Source organism: Saccopteryx leptura, chromosome 4, assembly GCF_036850995.1.
Source record: "Saccopteryx leptura isolate mSacLep1 chromosome 4, mSacLep1_pri_phased_curated, whole genome shotgun sequence".
In the NCBI taxonomy this organism is placed as follows: domain Eukaryota; kingdom Metazoa; phylum Chordata; class Mammalia; order Chiroptera; family Emballonuridae; genus Saccopteryx; species Saccopteryx leptura.
The window spans coordinates 77796629-77820022 of NC_089506.1; positions in this window are offsets into that span (position 1 = coordinate 77796629).

A 23394-nucleotide genomic window follows, 5' to 3' on the forward strand; every position below is an offset into this window, starting at 1 on the left:
TTACCTTTTTCCCCTTAGCATATTGGTGGTCATGCATTTGTGCTAGACCCCCTAGCATAACAATCTTCAATGGTTTGCTGCAAGAGTCACACTGGTGTGCCATAAGAATTTTTAAAACATGCCATACCTGACTATTTAGTCAGGGGCACTGACCTCTTTCCCCCTAGATTATAAAATAAAAAAATAACAACAACCAATACAACAATAGCTGTCTTGTATGAATAAATCAAAATTATACCAATTTTTTGGTCATATTGGCAAAAAATATATTTTTTGGTGTGCCACAGAATTTTAATATTAGTTTATATGTGCCATGAGATGAAAAAGATTGAAAATAACTGCCCTAGCATATCTCTGACCATTTGGTTTGACCCTCTGACCTTTCATAGCATTGGTCATGGGGTCTGGACCCTCCCTGACCTTTCCTCCTCAGGCTTGTCACCAGTCATGTGGTAGATGCCTTAGAGGAGAAACAAGAGAGCCAGAGAATACTTTCATATGACTATCATACAAACCCTTGTACAACCATTCCCATAAGCATTAAGCCATAGAGATAACATCTTGGCCTCAGTTGTGTTTCAGCTTCAGGCCCAAAAAGCAGCAAGGCCAGCCAGGGTGATACCATGGCTGACATCAGGACCAGCTGTGAAACTAATGGCTCCCTATTATAGAAACTATGACATTGAAAGGACACACCTGGAAACTTGATGAATATTCCATTGATATTCTCCCTGGAGACCTCCAGATAATAAAAATCCTCAAGACAAAAGATTCAGCACTGCCCTCCCCCCCTTCTTTCTCTCTGTCTCTCTCTGGATCATGCCCATTCCTTTTCCCCTCTTCTTTCCCCAGGCACTTATATCCTGGTTTTCTTTTTCCTAAGCTGCAAGAGCTCTTCTTTTGCCTCTGAAACTTGTTTCCTGAGCCCACACAGCCCAGCTGGCTCACTTCTACTTCTGTGACTTTCTACATAAACTTTTGCTTATATTTGAATCCTCACTCTGAATTCTTTTGTAGCCAGAAATTAAGGACTGGAGTTGCTGAACCGAGGTTCAGTGGCCAGTAACATTCTGGTGCTGTTTTGCCACGAATAGTACTATTATATAACTTCATTATTCAAAAAGAGAAAATAATTTCTGAAACTAAAGGATAGCATATGGAGATCAATAACTGTGCATAAAAATCTTATTCATTCCTAATCTTCTAGGTTGTAAATGAATCCCAGACAGACATGTCTGGAGTTGTGGCTACATTTTTAGACCACCAGAGTTTACAGTTAAATAAAGAGAGCTTATTCAAATTTCACCAACCACTTTCTTTTTATTTATTTTTATTTATTTATTTTTTAAATAAATTTTTATTAATGTTAATGGGATGACATTAATAAATCGGGGTACATATATTCAAAGAAAACATGTCTAGGTTATCTTGTCATTAAATTATGTTGCATACCCCTCGCCCAGAGTCAGATTGTCCTCCGTCACCCTCTATCTAGTTTTCTTTGTGCCCCTCCCCCTCCCCCTAACCCTCTCCCTCCTTCCCTTCCGCGTCCTCCCTCTCCCCACCCCTGGTAACCACCACACTCTTGTCCATGTCTCTTAGTCTTGTTTTTTATGTTCCACCAATGTATGGAATCATGTAGTTCTTGTTTTTTTTCTGATTTACTTATTTCACTCTGTATAATGTTATCAAGATCCCACCATTTTGCTGTAAATGATCTGATGTCATCATTTCTTATGGCTGAGTAGTATTCCATAGTGTATATGTGCCACATCTTCTTTATCCAGTCTTCTATTGAAGGGCTTTTTGGTTGTTTCCATGTCTTGGCCACTGTGAACAGTGCTGCAATGAATATGGGGCTACATGTGTCTTTACGTATCAATGTTTCTGAGGTTTTGGGGTATATACCCAGTAGAGGAATTGCTGGGTCATAAGGTAGTTCTATTTTCAGCTTTTTGAGGAACCACCATACTTTCCTCCATAATGGACCAACCACTTTCTAATGTTGAGATTTACTATCCAATGACCAAACATTTTGGAAATATGTATTGGAAAACATGATTACTTGGAGCTATAGAAAATAGAAAGAAAATATATATATATAAAAAAAGTGAGGTAGTTTTACTCTCAGAATAAAAATCTACTTTTTAAAAAACCTTTCTTCTAAAAATAATGTCTTCATCTTTGCATAAATTGCCAGCATTAAAGAAATGATTATGATTTATTCACTAATTTATACTTTGTGAATTCAGTGACTGTTTATTGAATAACTAGTATATGCCAGGTACTTTTGCTGTTAGGGAAAGGAAAATATAAAAGGAGCTCAAATTCTAATTAGGAAGATGGTGGTTTATTTATTTAGTTTTATTTTTAAATTATTTTTTATTAATTTTAATTTATTTTGTTAACATGAATTCAGGTGTCCCACTAAATATAACACCCTCACCTCCCACTCCCATGTCCCTATTTATACCCCTTTCCCCCCCCTCCTCCTAACTCCCTCCCCCTTCTCTCTGGGATTTGCTGTCCTGTTATCTATATTTATATTATATATATATAGTTTCACTTATCCCTTCACCTTCTCTGATCCTGTCTCTTCAGCCCCCTTCTCTCTGACAGCAGTCCACTAGCATTTCATGACCCCTCCTCTGCCTCTATTCCATTCCTCAGTTGACCTTGTTCATTAGATTCCACATATAAGTGAGATCATATAATACTTTTCTTTCTCTGCCTGGCTTATTTCACTTCGCATAATAATCTCCAGGTTCATCCATGACATCGCAAAAGGTAAGACTTCCTTTTTTCATGGCTGTCTAGTATTTCATTGTGTATATGTACTACCACTTTCTTATCCATTTGTCCACTGACAGACACTTTGGCTGTGTTCAGATCTTGGCTATTGTAAACAATGCTTCAGTAAACATGGGGCTGCATATCTTCTTTGGAATCAATGTTTTTGGATTCTTAGGCTATATTCCTAAAAGTGGGATAGCTGGGTCAAAAGGCAGTTTCAATTTTAATTTTTTGAAGAAACTCTATACTGTTTTCCACAGTGCCTGCACCAGTCTGCATTCCCACCAGCAGTGCAGGAGGGTTCCCTTTTCTCCACACCCTCGCCAGCACTCATTGTGCATTGATTTGTTGATGAGCACCATTCTGACAGATGTGAGGTGATATCTCATTGTGGTTTAAATTTAAATTTACATTTCTCTGATAATTAGTGATGTTGAACATTTTTCATATGCCTATTGGCATATGTCCTCTTTGGAGAAGGGTCTATTCAGGTCCTTCACCCATTTTTTTAAATTGGATTGTTTACCTTCCTGGTGTTGAGTTTTAGAAGTTCTTTATAAATTTTGGTTATTAACCTCTTATCAAACATATCAGCAAATATGTTCTACCATTGTGTGAGTTGTTTTTTTTATTTTGTTCATGGTGTCTGTTGCAGTGCAAAAGCTTTTTAGTTTTATAGAGTTCCATTTGTTTATTTTGTCCTTTATTTCACTAGCCCGTGGAGATATATTGGCAAAAATATTGCTAAAAGAGCTCTTAGAGAGTTTATTGCCTATGTTTTCTTCCAAGATTTTTATGGTTTTGTGACTTACGTTTAAATCTTTTATCCATTTAAACTTTTTATTTGTGAATGATGTAAGTTGGTGGTCTAGTTTCATTTTTTTGCATGCACCAGTCCAAATTTCCCAACACCATTTATTAGAGACTGTCTTTACTCATTGTATACTCTGTCTCCTTTGTCAAATATCAATTGACCATAATGGTGTGAGTTTATTTCTGCATTCTCTGTTCTGTTCCATTGATCTATATGCCTATTCTTATGCCATTACCAAGCTGTTTTGATTACAATGGCCTTGATGTCAAGAAGTGTAATACTTCTCAATTTGTTTTTCATTTTCAAGATTGCTGCGGTTCCTCTTTGGTTCCATATAAATTTCTGGAATATATTTTTGAAGTATGCCCTTGATATTTTAATAAAAATTGCATTGAATCTATAGATTGCTTTGGGTAGTATAGACATTTTAATGATGTTTATTCTTCCTATCCATGAACATGGCATATGCTTCTACTTGTTTGTATCTTCCTTGATTTCTTTTTTCAATGTTTTATAATTTTCTTAGTACAAGTCTTTTACCTCTTTGGTTAAATTTACTCCTAGGTACTTTTATTTTTTTGCTGTTGCAATAGTGAAGGGGATTGTTTCCTTAATTTCTCTTATTTAGCCTCCAAGTGTTTGAATGTTTTTCAGTTTTTCTATTGCAGTTGATTTCTGGTTTCATGCCATTGGACTAGAGAAGACGCTTGATATGATTTCAATCTTCTTAAATTTATTGAGACTCATTTTGTGTCCTAACATTTGTCTATCCTAGAGAATGTACCATGAGCATTTGAAAAGTATGTACATTCTGCTGCTTTGGGGTGAAAGGTTCTGAAGATGTCAATTAAATCCATTTGATCTAGTTTGTCATTTAAGGTCACTGTTTCTTTGTTAATTTTCTGTCTGGAAGATCTATCCATTGCTGTTAGTGAGGTATTAAAATCCCCTACTATTATAATATTGCTGTCAATCTTGCCCTTTATGTCCATCAATACATATCTGCTTTATATATTTAGGTGCTTCTATATTAGGCACATAAATATTTACAATGTTTATATCCTCCTGTTGGATTGCTCTTTTTATCATTAGGTAATGACTTTCTTTATCCTTTACTATAACCTTTGTTTTAAAGGCTATTTTGTCAGATATAAGTATTGCTACCCGAGCTTTTTTTTTTCATTTGCATTTGCATGAATACTTTTTTCCATCCCTTCACTTTCATTCTATGTGTATCTTTTGTTCTGAGATGGGTCTCTTGTAGACAGCATATGTATGGGTTCTGTTTTCTTATCCATGCAGCTACTCTATGTTTTTTGATTGGAACAATTAATCCATTTACATTTAAGGTTATTATTGATATGTATTTATTTAGTGCCATTTTATTCTCTAAATCTACAATCTTCTTTCTCTTTATTTCTTTTTTTCTTTGCTTTTTTTTACACCAGAACCCTTAGCATTTCTTGCAACATTGGTTTGGTTGTAATGAATTTCTTGAGTCTTTTTTTGTCTGTGAAGCTTTTTAGTTTTCCTTCAATTTTAAATGATAGTCTTGCTGGATAAAATAGTCTTAGTTGTAGGTTCTTCTTTTGCATTACTTTGAATATTTCTTGCCAATTCCTTCTGGCCTCAAGTGTTTCTGTTGAGAAGTCACATGTCATCCTTTTAGGAGCTCCTCTGCAGATAATCAACTGCTTTTCTCTTGCAGTTTTTTAGTATTCTTTCTTTGTCTCTTAAATTTGGCATTTTGTATTTCTATGAAGCTGGAAACGGGGAGAGACAGACAGACTCCCGCATGCGCCCGACCGGGATCCACCTGGCACGCCCACCAGGGGCCACGCTCTGTCCCTCCGGGGCTCTGCTCTGCTGCGACCAGAGCCACTCTAGCGCCTGGGGCAGAGGCCAAGGAGCCATCCCCAGCGCCCAGGCCATCTTTGCTCCAATGGAGCCTCCACTGCGGGAGGGGAAGAGAGTGACAGAGAGGAAGGGGGGGTGGAGAAGCAAATGGGCGCTTCTCCTATGTGCCCTGGCCGGGAATCGAACCCGGGTCCCCCGCATGCCTGGCCGACGCTCTACCGCTGAGCCAACCGGCCAGGGCCTTAAATTTGGCATTTTAATTATGATGTGTCTTGGTGTAGGCCTCCTTGGGTTCCTCTTTAATGGGATTCTTTGTGCTTCCTGAACTTGTGTGCCTTTTTTTTTTTTTTTATCAATTTAGGGAAATTTTCAGTTATGATTTCTTCAAAAGGTTTTGTATCCCTTGTTCATTCTCTTCTCCTTCAGGAACCCCTATGATACAGATATTGTTTCTCTTCATGTCATCACAGAGCTCTCTTAGAGTTTCCTCAGTCTTTTTGAGCCTCTTTTCATTTTGCTACTCTGGTTCTGTGCTTTCATTTATCTGGTCCTGTAAATCACTGATTCAGTCCTCTGCTTCATCCAGTCTGCTGTTGATTCCTTCTAGTGCAGTCTTCATTTCTGATATTGTATTTGCCATTCGTGACTTTTTTTTTATGATTTTAATGTACTCTTTGATGCATGCTATCCTTTGTTTAAGTTCTCATTTGGATCATCCATTGTTGCTCTACGATCCTTGAGCATTCTAAAAGTCATTATTTTAAGCTCTGCGTCTGGTAGTTTGGTTACTTCTACTTCATTTAGTTCTTTTTCTGGGGATTTCTCTTGTTGATTCATTTGGGTCATATTTCTTTGTCTGCCCATTTTTTTCTGTGTATTAGGTAGCTCTGTCTGACTTTGAAATTTGTTATGTTGTCCTTTATAAGGAGGATGGGCTCAGTGGTACTGACTTCCAGGCCACCTGATTTTCTTGCTCTAGAAATGCTTCTTGAGGATAGTATTTACTTTCCTATTGTATGTGAGTATTGAATGCAGTTGGTTCTATCATGGGTACTGTTATCCCTTCAGGCTGGTTGACACTAAGGGTCAACCTTGATCATGTGTATTAGACACTGTGCATTGTCTGTCCTGTTGGGCATATTTATTCTCCATAGTGCCTGTTGCCTGCTGTATTCCTCTTTTGGGCATGCTGCTTATGAAGCTAGCTGAGTCTAGCATTCGTGCTGCCACCTACCACTGGTGGTGTTGGTTCTGGTCTTCTTGGGTTGGCATTAGCTGTTGTTTTTAACTTGCCATTGGCTATCTGTCTGGATCTACTGCTCCGTTGCTGTTTGTGACTGTTTTTTCTGTGCCTGGGTAGTGTGGGTGAGGCCAACCTGTGTATTAGGATCAGCTTCCTCCTGCTTAGGGATGAGAGCAGCTCTGTAAAAGCACCAAGGTTCATATAATTTGCCTCCACTTTTCAGCTGCTCCACCTCCTTTTGCAGCTGCCTGGTCTTCCCACAGAGTCTTCTGCAGAAACACTGTGGTGTGGGCTCAGACTGCCCTCACCCCACCAAACCCTCTATAGGTTGCAAGCTTGGTGAGTTTGGGTAGCTGAGGTTGGGAATACAATATTAGTGGGACATCCTACTTCAGGGATCTCTTGTCAGGGTGCTCAGTACAGGGAAAGTGGCCCCTACTCCAGAGCCTAATCCCTCAGACACAGCTGGATATTCCAATTCTATTTTTCCCCAGCAATATGAGCAGCAGGTTCATATTGGGTGGGGCAACAGTCCAGTCTGCAAAAATTCTTCCAGCTGAGGAGCACCTGGTCTTAGAGAGGAAGACTGAGAGAGTCCTCTCCTGGGGCTGACTGTGTCTACTCATAACATGGCTAAGCCCCTCAACCAGACTCAACAATAGGCTTGCAGGAACTCACACTTTAAATTTCCATGCTCCAAACCTCTCTCTCTTCCCCATGTGGAACCTAGCCTAGCAGGGCAAGATATCCAGCACTCAGACCAACTGACTGTGAAGCTCCACCCTGTCCAATGCGCATGAGCGACCATGATGCCATTGACCATAGAGAACAAAGCTCACCTCAGCTGGGCCCTGTGTCTGATGAGCCCTTCCTTAGGACATGCAGCCAGCAAGGGTTGTTAAGACATAAACCAATGCTTTCCACAGCTTCCCACTGGATTGGCTGGCCCTGCGCCTCCCTGGAGGGAACTTGTCACAGACCAGTGGAAGACACTGCCTGTGACTAGCCCTCAGCAACTTTCTTGGAACTACAAGCAATCCAGAGTTTGTGGCTGCTTCTTTAGAGCCCAGGTCCACATGGAAATACCAGTCACAATCCTAGGCTGGCTTTTATTCACACTGGGCCTGGAGGAAGGTGTGCAAAAGGACAAGGGTTCCCTGAACTCTGCCTCCTGCAGCATCTGTCTGCTGGTTGCTGGGTGGGCTCCATCACTGAAATAAAACCTCTGGTAGAGTCTAGAGCCTGGGGCAGTCCAGGGATTAGGAAGGATGTTGGATGTAACTTGGCCCCAGATATTAGTCTTTTCACAATTTTTTCACAGACCTCAGTAGGGTGTGGCCCCCAGGATCCAGTAGGTATGGCCTCTGAAACCCAGAGATGTGGTCAGCCTGTATTCTGGACAGTTTCTACTGAGTCTCCCATGAGATGGAAGCACATAGACTTGGGAGCATGTGCAGGGTGGAAAGCTCAGGGCTCAATGTCAGAAAACTGAGTCACTGATGGGCCCCCTGCTTCCTGGTTGACTTTTCAGAACAGCCCAGTCTCCATAGGGTGGAGCAGGAGAGACTCCTGAGAACAGGGCAGTTCCTTTTCCACAGGCTGATGCCATAGGGAAGGGACTGCTCTACCCAAGGAAGATGGTGCCTGCAGAGAATGACTCAGCATAGAAGTTCTGGTGGCCTTCCCCCACAGAGTCTCTCTCTAGGCCACTGACTTCACACTCTCCTCACACAACTCTAGTCCTCTCAGCCTTCCTTCATCCAGAGCTCCAGGCAAGTGGCTGTAAATGAGATTCTCTGTACTGGCCCTTTAAGATGGAGCCTATGTATGTGAGAGCTCCTGTCTTTCTCATAGGCAGAAACCTTGGCTATTTTCATCATCAAATGCTATGTGGGTGCTTCTTCTAGGCTCTGGAGCTTTAAGCTGGGGTTCCAGGCCTGGGGCTGAGGATCCACACCACTCAAGGTGACCCTCTCCATAGTGAGAGTCCCTCAGGACCCTCAGCTGCCACTGGCTCCTGGAAGTGGGGCAGCCCTTTACGCATCTCCACCCTTCCTACCAGATGTGGCTTCTTCTGTGATCCTTGGTTATGGACTTCTTTTTTTTTAGTCCAAAATTGATTTTTCAAGATGATTGTTCTTAAATTAAGTTGTAATCCAATTTGGTCCTGGGAGGTGGCAGTTGGAATGTACACCTACTCTGTTGCCATCTTGGAATCCCGAAGATGGTGTTTTCAAGTGGATAAATCATTGATTCAGAGATCATGAAGGGAGGAAATAAAAGGCAATATAAAATTATTTCATTGCATACAAAAGGGAGACTATAACTTCATGCATTGTATTGTCTAGGCATGGTTTGGACATAGTTGAAAGTTTATTTGCTTTTCTGACATAGGAACACATATTTTTAAAACCTATAAATCCAGAAATAGAGTATTAGATCCTTTTATATCTCTTTATTTATTATTAAGAATTATGTGCTTATCTGAATCAATAGATGTGGATTTAAAAAATATTTGGATAAATATTATTTTAAAAATTACGATAAACTGCATAAAATGTATCTTTTTAAGTAAAATTTCATAGTTCTCTTTTTTTGTGACAGAGACAGAGAGAAACAAAGAGAGGGACAAATAGGGACAGACAGACAAGAAGGGAGAGAGATAAGAAGCATCGATTCCTCATTGTGGCACCTTAGTTGTTCATTGATAGCTTTCTCATATGTGCCTTGACTGGGGGGCTTCAGTGACCTTGGGCACAAGCTGGTGAGCCTTGCTAAACCAGATGAGCCCATGCTCAAAACTTTGGGGTTTTGAACTTGGGTCCTCTGCATTGCAGTCTGACGCTTTATGCACTGCCATAGTTCCTGCTTAGTGTTGAAACTAAGATGATAATTGTTTTCTAAATTTTCTTAGTCCATAGATTCATTTAGATGACTATATCAGAAAAGGAGAAATGTAAAAAATTAATTTTGAGTCTGTATGTATTTCTACTAGGTAAAACATACTTTGGGAAATAAAATATTCCAATTTAATCAATTTTTACAAAGTCCAAGCAAGAAACATATGATGCTAAAATAAAAATTGAAGTTAAAAAACAAAATAAAACTAGATTCAACTAATTTACTTTACTAATGCTAGTGTGGATTACTTCAGTCTTATTATATAGTAGACAAGTGACGTATAAAAATGAACATCTTTTCATTATCAAATTTTGGAGGCTTATGATTATTTTTCAAGTATGAAGTATATTTCTGCGTAACCAAATGTCTGTTAGGTAACAGTATAAACATGGTCAGTATGACAAATAATAAAATAAATTATAAAAAATAAAAAGGAAATATTCAGATATGATTTAAGCCTAGAATACTGTGTTAGGTTTTAGATACTTCAGAACTAGTAATTTGAGGAAAAGTTGGAGTTAGGCCAGAGAAAGCAATTGTAATGAATAAGGGAAAGAAGAGATTAATATATAAGAAAATATTTAAGTAGACAAATATATCTAGCTAGGCAAGTAATGAGTACCGGGTATATTATAAGTTTCTACAAATATTTGAAAGTTAAAAAGGTGTGAATAGAATTATTTAAAATTCTATAAAAGAGTAAGTTATCAGGAGTAATTTAGGTAGAAGAACTCTTTGACATTGAAAGTCATTAGCTTTTAGAAAATTCTTTTACTAGAAAGTTTTTTTTTTCTTTTTTTTTGTATTTTTCGGAAGTGAGTAGCGGGGATGCAAAGAGATAGACTCCCGCATGAGCCCGACCAGAATCCACTGGGCATGCCGACCAGAGGTGATGCTCTGCCCATCTGGGGCATTGCTCTGTTTCAACTGGAGTCATTCTAGCACCTGAGGTGGAGGCCATGGAGCCATCTCAGCGCTGGGGCCAACTTTGCTCCAATAGAGCCTTGACTGCAGGAGGGGAAGAGAGAGATAGAGAGAAAGGAGAAGGGGATGAATGGAGAAGCAGATGGGTGCTTCTCCTGTGTGTCCTGGCTGGGAATTGAACTTGAGACTTCTACATGCTGGACTGACACTCTACCACTGAGCCAACCAGCCAGGACAGAAAGTTTTTTTAAATGAATTTATTGGGGTGACACTAGTTAACATAATTATAGGTTTCAGGTGCCCAATTCTAAAACACATCTCTGTGCACTGTATTGTGTGTCCACACATCCAAGTCAAGTCTTCATCCATCACCATGTATCTTCCCAATGCCCTCTCCACCTTCCAACCCCTTCTTCCAGCAATCGCCACATTGTTGTCTGTGTCCATGAATTCTTTCTTTTATTTGTCATTTTCTGTTCAATCCCTTTACCCTCCTCAACCAGCCCCCTTCTTCTCACATATGTCAGCCTACTATATATGCATGAGAAGTTAAAAGTATTTGAAACTAGACAGAAAATGATTCTTTTTTTTGAGAGAGAGAGAGGGAGAAAGAGAGAGAGGACAGAAATAAGAAACATCAACTTGTAGTTGCTTCACTTTAGTTGTTCACTGATTGCTTCTCATATGTGCTTTGACTTGGAGTGGGGGGGTATCAAGCCCAGTTAGTAACCCCTTGCTCAAGTCAGTAACCTTGGGCTATAAACCAGTTACCTTTGCTGGCAATGCCACACTCAAGCTTGCGACACAGTGCTGAAGCTGGTGACTTCGGGATTTTGAACCAGGGACCTTGGACTTCCGGGTCAACGCTCTATCTACTGAACCACCATTGATTAGGAAACAAATGATTCTTGATGGTGAGTAGATGTTTTCTGGCAAATGAAAAAACTGATCAAGTCCTTTGACTCTCCATCCTTTTTCATGAACAAAAAAGTCAAAGATATTAACTCCAAGATTTGTTAATATAGTGTTTACCAATTGCTCAAGAGGTCATGTTAATTGCAAGTGACTGATAATATTTTAAGATTGTACTAATGTAATTGAACACTGTATTATATACTGACTTCAGCAGTTTATTATCTTTTATTGAAAGAGTGGTTAACAATGGTACTTTATTAAGTACAGGCTTTATTTTGCAAGCAGGGTATTTATATTTGAATTGATTTCAAAAAACATTTGTAGTGCTTACTTATCCCACTTGTGATTTGGAAGATTTGTTGAAATGTGTAAAAAGATTTTCCACTAGTGCATGGTCCATCAGTTGGTTGCCATATAAAAAGAACTATCTCAGCCTATTCAATTCTTCTTTCTTCTTAGTTGAGACCCTTTTCATTTCCCATGAGATTAATACAAGAGCTAACACTCTCTTTCTAATAACTTCACTCTTTTCTGGGTTCTTTTTCTCCTCTACTTTGCTGCCAGTCTAACCAAATCTGATATTGTCTTTGGTTGGCTCACTGGATCACAATTACCTACAGGGTATAAAGTTCATCCCTATTCATTCAAGTCCTTTCAGAATCTATCCGCACCTTGTTTTTTCAAACCCATCTCCAGCTACTTCCTGTGTACCAGATCCCAGAGACTACACAGCTTTTCACACACTCCCTCTGCTTATGCTGTTCTTTTTGACTAGATCCTTCTTTCATCTTCCATAGTTCCACTCAGATGCCTTTTTCTCTATGAAGCCTCTCTTAAAGCCTTATATAAAGTTAATTATTCAAAGTTTTGCACTTTTTGTAGCATTTATGTCATCTATATGGCTCAAATTTGTTTTGTGCCTCCTTTTCCTCCAACAACACATTTCTTTGAGGAAAAAATCTGGACCTCATTCACCACCCACTCTCTTGAACATATGGTCTTGTAAATAGTAAGTTCTCAATACATTTTTATGTAATAGATGAAATGATAGTGTTCATCATCTTCATGTACTGTAAATCTCGGAAGTGAACAATATAGCAAAACAGATGTGTTTTTTCAACTATATTGGATTTTCCTGAACTGTCTAATAGGGCAAGGTATAACATATATTTCTACATTTTAAGGTTTCCTTACATACTTTCCAAATTTGACTTAAATCAAGCAATCCAAAAATGTAATGTTTTACTACACATTTCATCCTCTACTCTTTGGCAGTTTGCTTTTCATTTCAGCATGATCACCACCAGACATATTACATATTATAGTTAGTTAATTAATTACAAATTATTTTCTATCTTCTCATTCAGGAATGTGGGCACCATGAAAGTAGTGCTTTGTTTTTTTCTATTGCTTTTACTCTGCTGCTTTCAATAATGCTTGACACATGACAAGTGTTCAACAAATATTCGTTGAATAAATAAGTGAACTTATATTGTGTCATTTGTGTTATTAAAAAATTACATTTTTGTTAGTGTTATTTTTAAGACAATTAAAGCTGGTATTTTATAAAACAAAAAACATGCAATAGTAATTCAAGTCCTTCAGAAAACTCAAATTGAATTACACAGGATTTTTATTTTTATTGACAAAGAAATGATTGACCGTTGTCCATGAATGTTAATAGTACTTATTAATAATGACAATCTTATAACACAGAAAAAAATTAATATTTATCTGTTGTTATAGAAAATGGCATAAATGTGAAATACAACTTAGCTCTCGAAGTACAGTAATTCTTTGAATTTGGGGAAAATGATGAAGCTGATCTGAATAATTTTTGGCATATTGTTGTATATTATTTCTTTATTCTTTTCATAGATTGTCATTGAAAAAGCAGTCCAGTTTCTTTTGAAATGGTAGGATTTCTAGAAGGCCTTACTACACATTTTAAAAGCAAAGCACGAGCAACTTAAGGAGGAAAGGTAAAATGCATACCTGCCCTGTATCGTGTCAGCCGGTGTTGGAGCCTTTGATTTTAGACTGGCTCACAGAATATAGTGTGACTTGTACCATCGATGGCGTTTACCCCCACTAGTGTACATAAGGATTTTATCAAAGGACCCTGACAGTGAATATAATCTATTAGCTCTTTTAAAAAAACACAAAGTCAACACTTTGTCTTCTCTTTCTCTTTTTAAGTACTGAAGTATATGATGATCAATTAATTTTGCATTGAATTTATAATAAAATGAAATAAAAATGAGATAGAAATCCTAGTTAATATAAAAGTAAGTAGTAGCAGAATTTCTGAGTTTTAAAATATTTCCCAAGATTTAAGGGTGTTACTGTTTTTCCTTTTCTTAAGCAGGAGAAAGAATATACTTAATTAAAGACACTACTTGATTTCTTCCTATATTTATACCAGCTGTGTGTGTTTATGTGTGCATTGTCTTTATTTATTTATTTTTAATCATTTGTTCATAATTTGAGGATTCCATTTACTAAACTTTCTCCAAGTAAAAGAGAACATTTTCTTTAAGGCTAAAACTGGGCATAATCAATGCCAAATTGAGGAGGAGAGTTTTTATTTCTTTAAAAGAATAAAGCATTGATTTTTTAAAAACAATTTTATAGATTTTTATAGCTATTAAATTTGAAATAATCAAATTCATAATGCACACTTCTCAGGTAATATTAAATTATAACATGATTCTAAACATGCTAATTTATTGAAAAAATAATGCCAAAAGGTAAGACAAATTTGAGACATCATCAAGACAAGATTAGAAAGGATTTTGAATTTTAAAGAAACATAAATTTTACACCTAGTTTTGCTACAGGGTTTTCTATGATCTTGGCAAGTCACTAGCTCCATTTATCTTCGTGTTCCCATCTGTAAAATTGTGGTCATTATACTTGACACTTCCTTTCTTAAAAGGGGATGTTATGAGGATGAATAAGGTAATGTGTTGTGGTAAAGTGCTTTGAGCTCCTTAGAAGAAAGGTGCTACATAAATACAGAGTATTATCTCGCATGAAAAATAGCTACAATACTTTAAGTATAGCTACTAAGAGGCACAATGAACTTTTAATCTATTTTTTTCTCAATGTGAAAATTCCTTACATTAAAAAAAATGATGTTCATATATTGATTGGCAAATACATCATCACTTCTCTCTATTATTGTGTCACTAATATACTTTTAAAACTTAAATAGTTATCAAATGCACTATCAATTCTTCCTGTTCCTTACACTGGAAACTTTGGGGACATCTTCAATTTATTTTTCTTTTGACCCTTATATCCTTACAGTTCTTTATTGATAATGCCTGTTAGCTTTATTTTTGTTTCTTTCATATATATTGTATATGAAATATTCATATATATATATGTATACCCCCAGTGAGTTATAGTGGTTAAAAAATCAGATGCAGGGGTTACAGTGCTTGGGTACAACTCTTAGTTTCTTTATATAATATGCAAATTTTGGCATATTATTCAACCACCTGAGTCTCAATGTTCTCATCTGTAAAATGGGTTAATGACACTTATGTAAATAGGTTGTAGAGGGAAATAATACATGCACTATAATTCCTTATAATTGTGCATATCATAAGTTCTCAATAAACTTTATTTTTCTTATATGGGCAACTGCAATAATCTTGTATCATTTATTTATTTATTTATTTATTTATTTATTTATTTATTTATTATCAAGTGAGTGGCAAGGAGGCAGGGAGGCAGAAACAGACTCTGCATGTGCCCCAACCAGGATCAACCTGGCAAGTCTCCTAGGATGATGCTCTGCCCATCTGGGGCAACAGAGCTATTTCAGCACCTGATGCAAGGCCATGAGCCACCCTCAGTGTCTGGGGCCAAACTGCTTGAACCATTTGAGCCATGGCTGGGGGAGGAGAGAGAGAGAGAGAGAGAGAGAGAGAGAGAGAGAGAGAGAGAGAGAGAGAAAGAGAAAGAGAAAGAGAAAGAGAAAGAGAAAGAGAAAGAAGAGGTGGAGAAGCAGATGGTCATTTCTCCTGTGTGCCCTGACCAGAAATCGAACCTAGGACTTCCACACACTGGGCTAACTGGCCACAGCATGTATCCATTTCTTATTCATCAGATTTACCAAGAAACTTACATTTTCTAATAGTGTGCCTTTACAACACAATTTAACTTTATTTTAAAGTTATTCCTTTTCTCCCAAGTTATCCCCAAGCCCCCAAGTAATCATCTTCTGGCTCCTAATCATGAGCTTGAATTGAAACCTCTAACATCCCTTATGAGCTGCTTGTATTCATCCAAACTATCTAACTCATTGTCAACAGCACACAGGTGGGAAATACTGCTTCAATCAGGTAATATTCCTGTCATTTTCACCAGTGTATCATCAACTTCCACTCTTAACTCCTCAATTTCTCTTTTAAAATATATGCCCATTCTTTCCCAGCTTCAAATCTGTTTCTCTATGGAGCCCTTTCCAACAATTTCTTCCTTCTGATCTGCCTAATCACTTCAAGAATAATAGCACATCAGCACATTCTGTAGATCACTAATGTATAACAGAATTTGATTATGTAGTTGGTATGTTTAAATTTTTATGTACAACATGATTTTATGTTGCTTTTTGAATCAGGGTGAAGTATTATCCATACCAAAGAGAGGAGCCTGGAGACCTTTTTCTCCCTTGTCATGTGTACTGTAAATTAGGCTGAAATGAGTATTGTATGCACAGAGTTCTCTGACAAGCTTCTGAAATTATCCTTTGTTGATTTAGCAGTTCCATAGCATACGGCGCCTCTGACTTCCTGTTTAGTCTCTTAGGTCCCAAAATTTTAAATGAATTGCTTACTACTGCAAGTTTTGAGCTGAGCGGATATCATATGTAAATAAATTGTTTTAGGGAGCCTTAGAGAAAAGTTCTATGCAAACAGTAATAACTACCCATAGAATTACAGAGGCTCAGGGATAGAAAGGTCCTATAATGTCATCTCTATTTTCAAAACCAAGAAATCACAGTAGTCCTTGTTTCTAGTAACTTAATAAGGAATAATTCTAGAGAATGATCTGATATTTCAATGTGTCCACAAAACACTAATTTTAAATATTACTCATTTTAGTTTTGAATATATTTCATCATATAATTCTAGCAAAGCTTAGTGTCAGTAAAATTTCTGACTTGTAAATGAGAGTGGGGCATATGATGCCTATTGCTGAAGTTAAATGCTGTTTTACAGTCCCCTTTTCTGTCTCAACTCTTCCCCTCAAAACTTCAGTAAAATCCATTTTATTAGATGACGTCAGAGTAATGGCGGGGTAGGAAGCGATACCGATAAATCTCCCCCAAAACTCAACAAGATCTTCAACCAGAAACAGAAAAACCTATAATTGGAGCTTCCAGATGCTTCGCAATACACCCAAAGGTATGATTGAGTGAAAAATTGGCTAAATATATAACCAAACCCCGAAGGAAATAGGGAGTAAGAAATGCTCCGCCTTCCTCACTAACCTAAACAGGGCGGCTTTCTCTGGTAACTGTGAATATAGAAACTGAGGCAGGCAAAGGGGGTGAATACAAACGGCCGAACCAGGCTGTGGCACGGAGATCCAAGCCAAGGAAAATCTGATCCTGTGGCAACCCGGGCAATACAAACTAACACTCGCGCCAAACCCAAACAAAGAAAGACAAGCGGTGCGGCCATTTTACCCGGTCTCCTGGCTGGTGCGCAGTTAGTGGGCGAGAGATTTCTTCCTAGGCCCCGGGAGTCAGTGCCCGTGTTGCCTCACGGAGAGGCAGGGTCAGAGGCCTTTCTGTGGGCCGAGGGCAGAGTCTCTGGGCAGCCCCAGCGCCCTGGGAAAGCCACGCACGGGAGGGAGTGAGAACTAATTCCAACGGTGGAGATTTTCCTTGCCGAGGGTGTTTCACTCAGAGGGAATCGCGGCCGGCCTCATATCCTGGTTTGCGCGCGCAGATAAGGAGTGAGCGATTCCTCCGAGTGCCTCAGCAGTGCGCGCCCGTGTTATTGCATAGAGGAGCAGAGTCAGGGGCCTTTGTGTGGGCCAAAGCGGAATCTCGGGCCGCCCCAGCGCCTTGCAAAAGCCGCGCACGGGGACGGAGCGAGACTCAATTCCAACGCTGCAACTTTTCCCTGCGGTTGGGGGTTTCACTCAGAGCGTGAGACTGCTGGCCGGATATCCTGGTCTGCGCGCGCAGCCAGTGAGTGAGAGTTTCCTCCAAGCGCCCCGGAAGTGGGCACCCGCTTGTGTTACCGGACAGAGTGGCAGAGCCAGAGGTCTTTGAATGGCCGGAAAGTCCGCCTGATTATGCTAGCAGCTCTGACTGACTGAGCCTTACCCAGAGCCCTGTGCTGAGTGGAAATAGAGTGGGGAGTTGCCAGCTCTTTGAGCCTCTTACTATCCAGGCAGAGGCAGCAGCAACCCCATAGCTGGATTATCAGGCTACTAATTGAGGAAGGAAAGACTAGGAGAAAGGCTCTAGGAACACGGACTCTCTCACTGTCGGAGCCTATAAATGCTAATAGCCTAGACTGCCAACGAGACTAAAGCACAATACATGACTTTGCCATAGAGACTTATCAACTGCAAACCTCCACCTGAGCGTGGCAAAGGGGCAAAACCCGGGGTACAGAGTCACCGACCAGGAAGAGGGAGAGAAAAGAAAAAGCAAGAAGATAAACTCTCAAAATCAAGAATAATCTGCAGACTTTATAACCTATCCCATTTTATTATATTTGTTCGTTTGTTTCTCTTATCTTCATTCTTGATACTTTTTTTTTCCCTCCTCCAATTTGGCCGATTAACTCTCTGCCGGTCTTACTCTCTCCTCTCCTTGAACTACACTACCCATAAGTGTTACATCTCCCATTATCTTTTCTCTTCTCTTCCTTTCTCTCTATGAGGGTTGCACTCCAAAACCCTTAACTCTCTCTCTCTCTCTCCTTTCTTTTTTCTTCTTTTAGTGGTTCCCTCTTTTTTTTTTTTTTTTTTCTCTCTCTCTTTCTTTTCTCCCTCTATATTAGTTTCTTCCTTTCTCCTTTACATCTCCTCTCACTCAAACCTCAATAACAAACAAATTATCTTATCTGGGACTCAAACTTATGTTTCTGGCATTCTGGGGGGTTTTTACTTCACCTTTTTAACTCACTAGCAGTGCTCCCATCCCTGGCTCTCCATATTATCTAGTTCTTGTTCCACTAAATACAATAGTAATTTTTTAATTTGTCCCCCCATTTTTCCGTTTTCCTCTTAATCCTCTCATCATAACTCTTAGACAACCAACACCTAAAAGCAAATCATTTTATTCTTGACCCAAATTTTTTCCTTATTTGCTTTTTGTGGGTCCATACGCTCTTTTTTTTTTTTTCTTCTTTTTTCTTTTTTTTTTTTTTTTTGTTTGCCCCTTTATTACTTTTCCCCAATTCAGACCCTCCATCACAGGCATTGTTTGTTATAATTCACAGTCCACCACAAGATTTTATCAAGAAAGAGGGGAGAGGAGAGGAGAGGAAAAAAGGAGGGGGGGAATAATTTCCTTTTTTTTTTTTAATTTTAATTTTATTTTATTTTTCTTTATTTCATTATTAATTTTTTTTAAAAAAAACAACTTTTTTCGATTTTTTTTTATTATTTTTTTAAACTTTTTATTCTTTATTAAATCTCATTAAGACTATCAACAAAACCACCCTCAGATGCCATTAAGGAAGAGAAAATCGAATATCATGGATACAAAAGAAAGAGAGGTAACACAGCTAGATGAGGAAAAATCTATGGAGAAAAAATTTAATATATTGGAAACCTTGGAGCTAAATGACAGAGAATTCAAGATAGAAATCCTAAAAATCCTCCGAGATATACAAGAAAACACAGAAAGGCAATTTAGGGAGCTCAGAAAACAACTCAATGAACACAAAGAATATATGTCCAAGGAAATTGAAACTATAAAAACAAATCAAACAGAGATGAAAAACTCAATTCACGAGCTGAAAAACGAAGTAACAAGCTTAGCTAATAGAACAGGTCAGATAGAAGAGAGGATTAGTGAAATAGAAGACAAGCAACTTGAGGCACAACAGAGAGAAGAAGAAAGAGACTCAAAAATTAAAAAAATGAGATAGCCCTACAAGAATTATCTGACTCCATCAAAAAGAATAACATAAGAATAATAGGTATATCAGAGGGAGAAGAGAGAGAAAATGGAATGGAGAACATACTCAAACAAATAATAGATGAGAACTTCCCAAGCCTGTGGAAAGAACTAAAGCCTCAAGTTCAAGAAGCAAACAGAACTCCAAGTTTTCTTAACCCCAACAAACCTACTCCAAGGCATATCATAATGAAATTGACACAAACCAACAGCAAAGAAAAAATTCTCAAGGCAGCCAGGGAAAAGAAGAATACAACATATAAAGGAAGGCCCATTAGATATCATCAGATTTCTCAGCAGAAACTCTACAAGCTAGAAGAGAATGGACCCCAATATTTAAAGTCCTGAAAGAGAGGAACTTTCAGCCACGAATACTATACCCATCAAAGCTATCCTTCAAATATGAAGGAGAAATAAAAACATTCACAGATACAGAAAAGATGAGGGAATTTATCATCAGAAAACCCCCACTCCAGGAATTACTAAAGGGGGTTCTCCAATCAGATACAAAGAACAAAAAAAAACAGAGCCACAAGTAAAAGCTCCAAGAAGAACACAATAAAACCAAATTTAAACTGTGACAACAACAAAAAGAAAGAGGGGGAGAAGATGGAGATTAACAGTAGCAAAGGATGATGGAGTGCAAAAGTACTCACAAAATAGTTCGCTACAATGAACAGGGTAGGGACCCTTTTCATTATTCAAAGGTAACCACCATTGAAAAAACCACCACAGAAGCACATGAGATAAAAAAAAGAGCAACAGTGGAAAGATGTATGGAATACAACCAAATAAAAACAAAAGATAGAAAAACAAAAGAGAAGGATCAAACAAGACACAAAACTAACAGAAAGCAAGATATAAAATGGCAATAGGGAACTCACAAGTATCGATAATTACACTAAATGTAAACGGATTAAACTCACCAATAAAAAGGCACAGAGTAGCAGAATGGATTAAAAAAGAAAATCCAACTGTATGCTGCCTACAGGAAACTCATCTAAGTAACAAGGATAAAAACAAATTCAAAGTGAAAGGCTGGAAAACAATACTCCAAGCAAATAACATTCAAAAAAAAGCAGGTGTAGCAATACTCATATCGGATAATGCTGACTACAAGACAGGAAAAGTACTCAGAGACAAAAATGGCCATTTCATAATGGCTAAGGGGACACTGAATCAAGAAGACATAACAATTCTTAATATATATGCACCAAACCAAGGAGCACCAAAATATATAAGACAGCTACTTATTGATCTTAAAACAAAAACTGACAAAAACACAATCATACTTGGAGACCTCAATACACCGCTGACGGCTCTAGATCGGTCATCCAAACAGAGAATCAAGAAAGACATAGTGGCCTTAAACAAAACACTAGAGCACCTGGATATGATAGACATCTACAGGACATTTCATCCCAAAGTGACTGAGTATACATTTTTCTCCAGTGTACATGGATCATTCTCAAGAATTGACCATATGTTGGGCCACAAAAACAACATCAGCAAATTCAGAAAAATTGAAGTTGTACCAAGCATATTTTCTGATCATAAAGCCTTGAAACTAGAATTCAACTGCAAAAAAGAGGAAAAAAATCCCACAAAAATGTGGAAACTAAACAACATACTTTTAAAAAATGAATGGGTCAAAGAAGAAATAAGTGCAGAGATCAAAAGATATATACAGACTAATGAAAATGACAATACGACATATCAGAATCTATGGGATGCAGCAAAAGCAGTGATAAGAGGGAAGTTCATATCACTTCAGGCATATATGAACAAACAAGAGAGAGCCCGAGTGAACCACTTAACTTCCCACCTTAAAGAACTAGAAAAAGAAGAACAAAGACAACCCAAAACCAGCCGAAGAAAGGAGATAATAAAAATCAGAGCAGAAATAAATGAATTAGAGAACAGAAAAACTATAGAAAAAATTAATAGAACAAGGAGCTGGTTCTTTGAAAAGATCAACAAAATTGACAAACCCTTGGCAAGACTTACCAAGGAAAAAAGAGAAAGAACTCATATAAACAAAATCCAAAATGAAAGAGGAGAAATCACCACGGACACCGTAGATATACAAAGAATTATTGTAGAATACTATGAAAAACTTTATGCCACTAAATTCAACAACCTAGAAGAAATGGATAAATTCCTAGAAAAATACAACCTTCCTAGACTGAGTCAAGAAGAAGCAGAAAGCCTAAACAGACCTATCAGTAGAGAAGAAATAGAAAAAACCATTAAAAACCTCCCCAAAAATAAAAGTCCAGGCCCTGACGGCTATACCAGCGAATTTTATCAAACATTCAAAGAAGACTTGGTTCCTATTCTACTCAAAGTCTTCCAAAAAATTGAAGAAGAAGCAATACTTCCAAACACATTTTACGAAGCCAACATAACCCTCATACCAAAACCAGGCAAGGATGGCACAAAAAAAGAAAACTACAGACCAATATCTCTAATGAATACAGATGCTAAAATACTAAACAAAATACTAGCAAATCGAATACAACAACATATTAAAAAAATAATACATCATGATCAAGTGGGATTCATCCCAGAATCTCAAGGATGGTTCAACATACGTAAAACGGTTAACGTAATACACCATATCAACAAAACAAAGAACAAAAACCACATGATCTTATCAATAGACGCAGAAAAGGCTTTCGATAAAATACAACACAATTTTATGTTTAAGACTCTCAACAAAATGGGTATAGAAGGAAAATATCTCAACATGATAAAGGCCATATATGATAAACCATCAGCTAACATCATATTAAATGGCACTAAACTGAAGGCTTTCCCCCTTAAATCAGGAACAAGACAGGGTTGTCCACTCTCTCCACTCTTATTTAATGTGGTACTAGAGGTTCTAGCCAGAGCAATCAGACAAGAGAAAGAAATAGAAGGCATCCATATCGGAAAAGAAGAAGTAAAGGTATCACTTTTTGCAGATGATATGATACTATACATCGAAAACCCCAAAGAATCCACAAAAAGACTACTAGAAACAATAAGCCAATACAGTAAGGTCGCAGGATACAAAATTAACATACAGAAGTCAATAGCCTTTCTATATGCCAACAATGAAACAACTGAGAAGGAACTCAAAAGAACAATCCCCTTCACGATTGCAACAAAAAAAATAAAATACTTAGGAATAAACATAACAAAGAATGTAAAGGACTTATATAATGAAAACTATAAACCATTGTTAAGGGAAATCGAAAAAGATATAATGAGATGGAAGAATATACCTTGTTCTTGGCTAGGAAGAATAAATATAATCAAGATGGCTATATTACCCAAAGCAATATACAAATTTAATGCAATTCCCATCAAACTTCCAATGACATTTTTAAAAGAAATAGAGCAAAAAATCATCAGATTTATATGGAACTATAAAAAACCCCGAATAGCCAAAGCAATCCTAAAGAAAAAGAATGAAGCTGGGGGCATTTCAATACCTGACTTCAAACTCTATTATAGGGCCACGACAATCAAAACAGCATGGTATTGGCAGAAAAATAGACACTCAGACCAATGGAACAGAATAGAAAGTCCAGAAATAAAACCACATATATATAGTCAAATAATTTTTGATAAAGGGGCTAACAACACACAATGGAGAAAAGAAAGCCTCTTCAATAAATGGTGCTGGGAAAACTGGAAAGCCACGTGCAAAAGAATGAAACTGGACTACAGTCTCTCCCCCTGTACAAAAATTAACTCAAAATGGATCAAAGATCTAAACATAAGACCTGAAACAAT